Source organism: Eptesicus fuscus, chromosome 2 (assembly GCF_027574615.1).
Source record: "Eptesicus fuscus isolate TK198812 chromosome 2, DD_ASM_mEF_20220401, whole genome shotgun sequence".
Taxonomy (NCBI): Eukaryota; Metazoa; Chordata; class Mammalia; order Chiroptera; family Vespertilionidae; genus Eptesicus; species Eptesicus fuscus.
In genome coordinates this window covers 83,152,150-83,161,892 of record NC_072474.1, presented here as the reverse complement: position 1 = coordinate 83,161,892, position 9,743 = coordinate 83,152,150, and the positions used below count along the sequence as shown (strand labels likewise).

The 9,743-nt window shown below is 37.7% G+C and overlaps 1 non-coding gene across 1 annotated transcript; it reads right to left on the bottom strand.

Moving 5' to 3' along the window:
• Positions 1-8,611: 8,611 nt before the first annotated feature.
• LOC129147358 (small nucleolar RNA SNORA42/SNORA80 family) lies at positions 8,612-8,747 on the bottom strand. Its single transcript, XR_008554738.1, has one exon. It is a non-coding gene; the product is annotated as a small nucleolar RNA SNORA42/SNORA80 family (small nucleolar RNA).
• Positions 8,748-9,743: the final 996 nt, after the last annotated feature.

The following is a 9,743-nucleotide window of genomic DNA, read 5'->3' as shown; positions in this document are numbered from 1 at the left end:
GGCAGAGCTGGGAATTTTTACTCCAAAGCTAATATTCCTTATACCATACTTCATCAATACATAATATATTTTTTAAAATATTTTTTTATTGATTTCAGAGAGTAGAAGGGAGAGGGAAAGAAACATCAATTATGAGAATCATTGATCGGCTGTCTCCTGTATGCCTCCTACTGGGGATCAAGCCTGAAACCCGGGCATGTGTCCTGATAGGGAATTGAACTATGACCTCCTGGTTCATGGGTCAATGTTCAACCACTGAGCCAGGCAATACATAATATCTTTACTTTAGGAGGGGTGCTAACGTGATTTTCAGGCTCTAGGGCTGACAACTGAATATCCATTACCAGAATCAAGTGCTCTTAGAAGGCCAAAGGTTGAGCCTCCTTGTTAGATTTCCTCAAAGCTACTCTGTTAGTCCCATTGAATTTTCTGTTCCCAGAAACCTAGTAAGTGCTTCAAGTTTACACCATTCATTTGCAGTTCACCCAAAGTTTCGTTTAGTGTTATTTATCTGTACGTATATTCCAGTCTCCACAAGTAGATCATAAGCCTTTCATAAGGAGGTTTTCTTTCTTATAGCCCCTTGGATATGCTCTACAATGCGCAGTAAGGGTTACTGAGTAATGAGGCCACACATATGTGACAAAATGAATGCTGAAGAAGTTGAGATAAAAGAGGCATATTGCAAAGTACAATAATATGGAAAACTTGATGGAAAGAAGGAATCTGAAATTTGACTAGAAGAAGGCACGGGATTTATATTGCAATAATAAGAAGGCCATACTTAACCCCAAAGAGATTTCCTAAGAGAGGGAATTATCAGTGATACCTGCTGGAGGAGTCTTTTCATGAGCAAATCATATATTCATTCAGCAATCTGTAATCACTGGGGATACAGCTATGAGTAAGTCAGACATGTCCCTAACCTTCATGGAGATTATAGTGTTCTATGAAAGATGGATACTAATTGCAAAAAAGAGTATTAAATTACTACTATAAAATTAAACTTAAATAAAAAATTTACTTAAAGTAACATCCAAAATATACCTAATCAATACTCCTCAAAACTGTCAAACTCATCAAAAGCAAGGAAAGTCTGAGAAACTGTCATAGCCTAAGGAGACATGATGGCTAAATGTAATGTGGTTAGGATTCTGGAACAGAAAAAGGACAATAGGTAAAAACTAAAGAAATCTCAGCGGACTTATTCACTATGAACTTCAATTCATAAAGATGTATAACAATTAATGAACCTATATTGGTTCATTAACTGTAACAAATGTGCATTTTAATATAAAATGTTAATAATAGAGGAAACTATGTTTTGGAGGAAGAGGTCTATATGAATTCTGTCCTATCTAGTCCATTTTTCTGTAAATCTAAGAATGTTCTAAAAAAAATAAAGTCTAGAAACAATTTTAAATGCTTTCACTGTAAATAAAAACAAAAATTATTTGTGATAAACACTGAGAAAGCAAAAAACGAGATGTTTGTCATTAGAATCTATAAAACTCCCAAGAAAAGGCTCTCCTGAAGAAATCAGACAAAAGCTGAAACTTAAAACTTGAAAAGGAGTTGGCCAAGAAAAGAGAAAGTCAAGATCCTTCTAGGCAAAGGTCACAGGGAATTCTAAGAATGTGAGAAAATTAAAAACAAGTTCTGTGTGGCTACAAGAGCTCTAGGCAAAAAAGATAAAATGATTCTGCAATTGCCTCAGATAAGCCTTGGATACCCATACCAAGTTAAGGATTTTTAAGTTTATTTATAAAGCCAAAGGAGAACCATTCATTCAATAATCAATATTATCAGCTACTAGCATATTAGGGGAAGCTCTGCTAAGCACTGGGCCTATGACAATGAACAAAGCAATAAAATCCCTGCCCTCAGGAAGCCCGATGACTTGGAAAGGGAAGGGGAGTGTTGAGAGAAGATGGAGGGGGTGGGTGATTGAGCCCTGAAGGGCCTTACTCAGCAATAGAGGTTTTGAGGCAAGGAATGGCTTGACCTTTTGCATTATTTATAAAACCTCACTTAGGCTATAAGCTATTCCCATCAGCCAAAGTGAGCTTTGCAAACATAATCTCAGAACTGGTTATTGGGCCATAAACCCTCCATTGTTTCTCCTTGCACAGCAATGGAAATCAAAACACCTAAAACACTTAAAATAAATTAAGCACTAAAGAAATTTTAGCAAAATATGTCAACCTGGAAAGAAACTATATCTGATTTGTCTTTCAAACAGATTTCTACCTACAGTGTCAAAGTGTGAATAAAAAGAATTCCTCTCCAGATTAAACTAGGCATCTTCAAGGTCACTCTGAAGTGATCTGCATATACAGACCAATGTTCTTTAGTTTATCTATTCTACCAATCTCTTAAATCCATTTAGTGACAGCCCTCCTTTAAATGAAAAAAAAAAAGAAGCTTTTGTTGTATTCCTGAAATTCCTGAAGTTGCATACCACAGTACACCAAATATACAGGTTTGTGAAACACCTTTATATCTTCCATACTGACTTTTTAAAATAAATACCAAGATTTGGCCAGGTTTATGCTTGAGCAAATTTTGCTATAATATTTATAGGAGACACAACCCAGTAAAAATGATAAGTACATGTATGTCATTTGATTAATATTCTGTAAGATTTTAGTTTTGAGATTGTATATTTCTGTAACGGCTGCTATTTTATTTTTTAATGAGTTGGCTTCTTTCATTTATTGATTTTTCAAGTTTTTAAATTTTTTTTTCAGAGAGAGAGAGAGAGACATTAATTCGTTGTTCCACTTATTTATGCATTCATTGGTTGATTTTTGTTTGTGCCCTGGTTGGGGATTGAACCTGGAATTTTGGCATATTAGGATGACACTCTAATCAACTGAGCATCCAGCCAGGGCTGTTTGCTATCTTCTTACAACCTTGTTTCTGATTAGTTGTAAATCACACACACACACACACACACACACACACACACACACACACACACAAATCACAAATTCTAATTTTATTAAACATATAATTATTTAGTATTTAAATTCATATTTATTTATTTTTTTAGTATTTAAATTCATATTTATAAAAACTAATAAAATAGAAGTAATTTGTAGGACTATCATAAAAAATTATAATAGTCAATGATAGCACTAAATTTTCTCTTTGGGTGTGAATGACCCATTTCATTTTGACTTTTAATTCAAGATGACTTTATACTTGCTGACATTAAAAGTGATTATTCTAACCCTAGCTGGTTTGGCTCAGTGGACAGAGCATCGGCCTTCTACTGAAGGGTCCTGTGTTTTATTCCATTCAAGAGCACATACCTCGGTTTCAGGCTCTGCATGAGGGAGGCAACCTATCGATGTGTCTCTCTCATATCAGTGTTTCTCTCTGTCTCTCCTTCTCCCTTCCATTCTCTCTAAAAATCAATGGGAAAAAATATCCTTGGGTGAGAATTAAAAACAAACACACAAAAACTGTAAGCAAATAAATGTATTTTTTTTTCAAGTGAGTATTCTAAAAAAGTTTTTATTGAATGTCAACTATAATTTGAAAAAAAGTTATGCTACCATTTCACAGTTTAAATAAAGGAAAAGTCTACCTCCTTAATTATAATTCCCACTCCCCTCTTTGCAAAATAAAGAGCTTGCCCAGTTCATACCCATTTACTAACCCACCTTAAGACCAACTAACAGCTGCTCTGCTCACAGCCCATTCTATGAGGAGGAAAATATGGTGACTCCTGACCACAGGTCAAGTTAGTCTGGGGCAAAACAAGTGGGAATGTCAGCATCTGAACATTCCTAAAAGGTCACTGAGATAGTTCCTCACTGCACCTCTCCCCACATGCACAGCTCTGTCAGAGGCTTATTGAACGGATTTCCTCCACACAGCCACTCTCCTCTCCAGTAGACCAGGTTAGGGACCCTTTAGTGGATCCCATGGGCTGTCATGCATCTGTTCTCCCATCCCAGCATTTCTAGAAATGCATTGTCCTATTTCTCTTACTTTTCGGTCTGTTCTCCCCACTAAACTGTGAGCTATTTTTTTTTATCCCTAAGGCCTAGCAGGGAACTCGTTGCTTGTCCACAAATATTTATTGGAATGCCTATTTTGTGTCAGGCACTGTGCTAGATGCTGGAATTACAATGATGACCAAAGCAGGAAAAAAAGATATTATGGAATGTATAGTTTGGTAAGGGAAATCAGTTGTTAAATAAATATACAAGTAATGAATTCATTAAAATAGTGTTTGGGGCCATTGGATCCAAGCACCCGGTGCTAACAGAGCACATACAGGCTTAGTAGGACTTGATCTAGTGAAGGCCTCCTGCAGGATGTGACCTTTACGTGGATTCCTGAAGAATGAGAACAAGTTGCCAAGCGGAGTTGGTCTGTGTTGGGAAGGGAACGGGTGCTGGATTGGAACAACACACAGGGGGAGCCTGAGACTGGAAATGGCCAGTTTGGTGCAGTTGGTGAAAGAAGGGCCTCAGCCAGGTAGGCGCCTCCTCATAGGCCTGGTGAAGCAGCTTGAACACTGCCCTGAAAGTTGGATTTGTAAGGCCACGCGAAGAAGAATGGAATGTAGAGGAACAGGAAAGGACAAAAGGAGATTAAAACAGGAGATAATGGGATCTTGTTGAGTGTAAGTTGACTGAGTGACTAAACTTTAGAGTCCAAGTATGGAATATAAGACCTGGAAGTCCCCAGAAATTCCATCTAGGTTTTATATCTCAGTTAACAGGGAAATTGAGTCCCAGGTGGCACTATAAATTATTCAATGCTACATAGCTTAGTCATAGCAAGGCTAGGACTACAAACCAGTTGTGCCTTCTGTCTCTTTCCATCATTTCCCATAGACCACTTTATGTGAGGCAGGTTTTTTAATTTTAAAAAAAGCATGCTTTACCCCTTGCCGATGTGGCTCAGTTGATTGAGCGTCGTCCTGTGTAGCAAAAGTTGCCAGTTTGATTCATTGTCAGGGCACATGCCCAGGTTTTGGCTCTATCCCTAGTAGGGGGCATGCAGGAGGCAGCCAATCTATGTTTCTCTCTCACGTAGATGTTTCTCTCTCTCCCTCTCCTTTTCTCTCTCTCTAAAATCACACACACACACACATGCAATGCTTTACTAAATGATAGATATATAGCATTCATTGCATTATTCTCTACTTGGATTATGTTTGAAAATGTTGATAAAGTTTTATAAGAAGCAATGCTTTAAAACTGTTATAGGTACAAACGCAAGGTCTTTGAAAATTTGACAAAAGAAACTGGCCCATAGCTTCCTGGGACTCCCGGACTTATACAGCGCCCTTTGGTTCCCCGCCTGCTAGACCCAGCTGGGTGGTATTTGGAGGGATTGCCATAGTCACAGGTCATTCCAAATTGCTGATCTCCATGGTACTTGCATGGGGCAAGACACATAACCTCTCTTTGGCTCTTCTGTAAAATCAGAGTCCATGCTGTAATGCCAAAAATAATAATGCAATTTAGTGATGAATTTGATGTCCTTTATTCAAGAGGGTGGACTCCATGGATTGGGGGGAGTAAAGTGCCTAAACAAGCAGGGAAGCACTCTTCCCAAGGGATTTGGGCAAGAATGAGTCTTATAGAGAATCGAAGAGGCAAATGGGAAACAGGGTACGATTGACTAGGAGGTCAGGGATCTCCCTATAAGACCAGCAGGTGCTGCCGAAACCGGTTTGGCTCAGTGGATAGAGCGTCAGCCTGCGGACTGAAAGGTCCCAGGTTCGATTCCAGTCAAGGGCATGTACCTTGGTTGAGGGCACATCCCCAGTGGGGGGTGTGCAGGAGGCAGCTGATTGATGTTTCTAGCTCTCTATCCCTCTCCCTTCCTCTCTGTAAAAAATCAATAAAATATATTTAAAAAAAAAAAAAGACCAGCAGGTCCTGTTTTCTAGGATAAGGTAAGCAGGCTAAAGCTGAGTTGGAGGTTTATGATAGTGTACGTTATGTTTCCTCAACAGTAAGCTGTTTCCCGTAAGTGCAGGCTGACTTCAGTTTAGATTTATGACATGGGCCAGGCCTCTGGGGCAGTCTCCATTCTATGGGTCTCAATATGTAAATTACCTTTATCAATACTTATTATACACGGATGTTGTGAAACCAAGATGAACTCATGTATGTAGAAGTACCTGACTGTCCCACTTCCTCTGATCAATGAACACTATTTTCAATTGATTTTTAGAGAGAGGAGAGATTGATTTGTTGTTCCATTTATTTATTTATTTATTTATTTGTTTATTTATTTATTTATTCATTGTTTGATTCTTGTATGTGCCCTGACCGGGAATCCAACCTGAAACCTTGGCATATTGGGAGGACACTAACCAACTGAGCTACCTGGTCAGGGTCATCCTAGAATTATTTTCTTAGCATATTTTCTCCCACATGCTCACAAAATTTTTTGTTGTTCATTTATTTTGTTCATTAGATTCTATGTATGAGTAAAATCATATGGTACTTGTCTTTCTCTGGCTGGCTTATTTCACTTAGAATAATGTTTTCTAGGTCCATCCATGGTGTTACAAAGGGTAAGATTTTCTTCTTTTTTTTTTACAGCTGAGTAGTATTCCATTGTGTAAATGTACCACAGTTTTTTGTTTGTTTGTTTTTTTTAAATATATTTTATTGATTTTTTACAAAGAGGAAGGGAGAGGGATAGAGAGTTAGAAACATCAATGAGAAAGAAACATCGATCAGCTGCCTCCTGTACACCTCCTACTGGGGATGCGCCCGCAACCAAGGTACATGCCCTTGACCGGAATCAAACCTGGGACCTTTCAGTCCACAGGCCGACGCTCTATCCCTTGAGCCAAACCGGTTAGGGCTGTACCACAGTTTTTATCTACTCATCTATTTATGGACACATGGGCTGCTTCCAAATCTTGGCTATTCGAATCAGTTTTTCAGGTTTTTTCAGATATAGCCCCAGAAGTGGAATCTCTGGGTCATAAAGCAGTTTCATTTTGAATTTTTTAAGGTACTACCATGCTACTTTCCACAGTGGCTGCATCAATCTGCATTCCCACAAACAATACACAAACGTTCTTTTTTCACCACATCCTTGCCAACACTTGTTTGTTGATATATTGATGATAGCAATCCTGACAGTTGTGAGGTGATACCTCATTATGATTTTAATTTGCATTTCCCTACTGATTAGGGAAGTTGAGCATATTTTCACATGTCTATTGGCTATCTGTATGTCCTCTTTGGAGAAGTGTCTATTCAGGTCCTTTGCCTGTTTTTTAATTGGATTGTTTGTCTTTCTGGTGTTGAAGTTTTTTGTTTGTTTTTTTAAATATATTTTTATTGACTTCAGAGAGGAAGAGAGAGGGAGATAGAAATATCAATGGTGAGAGAGAATCATCAATTGGCTGCCTCCTACACGCCTCCTACTGGGGATCAAGTCCACAACCTGGGCATGTGCCCTTGACTGGAATCGAACCCATGACCCTTCAGTCCACAGGCCGACACTCTATACACTAAGCCAAACTGGCTATGTCTGGTGTTGACTCTTACAAGTTCTTTGTAAGTTTTGGATATTAACCCCTTATCGAAGGTATCATTAACAAATGTGTTCTCTCATTCAGTGGATTATTCATTTGATTGATGGTTTCCTTTGCTGTACAAAAACTTTTTAGTTTAATATAGTCCCATGTGTTTTTTATTTCTTTTGTTTCCCTTGCTTGAGGCAAGATATCAAAAAAAAATATATTGCTACAAGAAATGTTCAAGATTTTACTGCCTGTGTTTTCTTCTAGGATGTTTATGGTGCTAAGTCTAACTTTAAGTCTTTAATCTATTTTGAGTTTAGTCTTGTGTGTGGTATAATAAGGTGGTCTAGTTTCATTTTTTTGCACACATTTGTCCAATTTTTCCAACACCATTTAGTGAATAGACTATCTTTACCACTTTGTATGTTCCTGACTTCTTTGTCAAATATTAATTGACCATAAGGCATGGGTTTGTTTCTGAGCCCTCTATCCTGTTCCACTGATCTATATGTCTGTGTTTTTTTTAAAATATATTTTATTGATTTTTTTTTACGGAGAGGAGGGGGGAGGGATAGAGAGTTAGAAACATTGATGAGAGAGAAACATTGATCAGTTGCCTCCTGCACACCCTCTACTGGGGATGTGCCTGCAACCAAGTTACATGCCCTTGACCGGAATCGAACCTGAGACCCTTCAGTCCGCAGGCTGACGCTCTATCCACTGAGCCAAACTGGTGAGGGCTATATGTCTGTTTTTATGCCAGTACCATGCTGTTTTGATTACTATGGTCTTGTAGTATAGTAGTTTAATATCAGGTAGCATGATTTCTCCAACTTCGCTCTTCTTTCTCAGATTGCTATAGCTATTTGAGATCTTTTGTGGTTCCACATATTTTTTGGAATATATCTTCTAGTTTTGTGAAATACACCATTGGCATCTTGATAGAAATTGCATTGAATCTATAGATTGCTTTGGGTAGGTTTATGATGTTAATTCTTCCTATCTATTAACATGATATATGTTTCCACTTATTTATATCTTCTCCAATTTCCCTTCCTTCCTTTCTTTCTTCCTTTCTTTCTTTCTTTTTTATACTGTATAACCCCCTTCAGTGCTCACAACCCACAGGTAAGGAGGTTGGTCAGTGGTTCAAGGATGCAATATACTCTGGCATGGGTACACTATGAGAGGTCCACAGAGAAGGGCCCATCATAAAAAATTTCATTTCTTTCTTCAGCATCTTAAAATTTTCTGAGTATAGGGCTTTTACATTCTTGGTTAAATATATTCCTAGGTGGTTTGTTCTTGTTTTAAATATATTTTCACTAATTTCAGAGAGAAAGGGAAAAGGAGATAGAAACATCAATGATGAGAGAGAATCATTGATTAGCTGCCTCCTGCACGCCCCCTATTGAGAATGAAGCCTGCAACCTGGGCATGTGCCCTGACCAGGAATCGAACCATGACCTCCTGGTTCATAGGTTGATGCTCAACCACTGAGCCACATCAGCCGGGCCTTGGTGTTTTGTTGTTGTTGTTGTTTGATGCAATTGTAAATGGGATTGTTTTCGTAGTTTCCCTTTCTGATAGTCCATTATTTGGTGTATAAAAATGCAACTGATTTCTGGGTAATTATTTTGTTTCCTGGTATTTTACTGAATTTATTTATCAGTTCTAGTAGTTTTTTTATGAATCACATATTTTTACATCATCACAGTATGCTAATATTTTTGTCTTCTGTTTCCTTTTTAGCATAAACATATAAGATAAACTTTTCTAGTACTTTAAACATATAAGATAAAGTATTTCTAGTACTTTTAATAATTATCATATGTAATAACTAGAGTATCTTTTCTTGTACCATGAATCATTAATCTGATCATTTAATGTGTATCTTAAAATTATGTGCCTCAAGAACTAAAACTAACTTACTTTCTTGTCCCTGGGCTAAACAATTCTGGATCAGATAAAAGTCACTTAGCTATTTGCTCTATGAAATTCTTGCCCCTAGGAGATACCATTATGAATCAACTAAAATAATTTATTATTGAAATGAATAACTTGTTTACTTATACTAGTTTCAAAAATTTTCACCTTGCTGTGCTCATTAATCCTACACTATCCTATATAATAAAGAGGTAATACATAAATTGACCATCACTCCAACACACAAGATGGCCGCCTCCATGTGGTCAAAGATGGCTGCCCCCATGTGGACACAAGA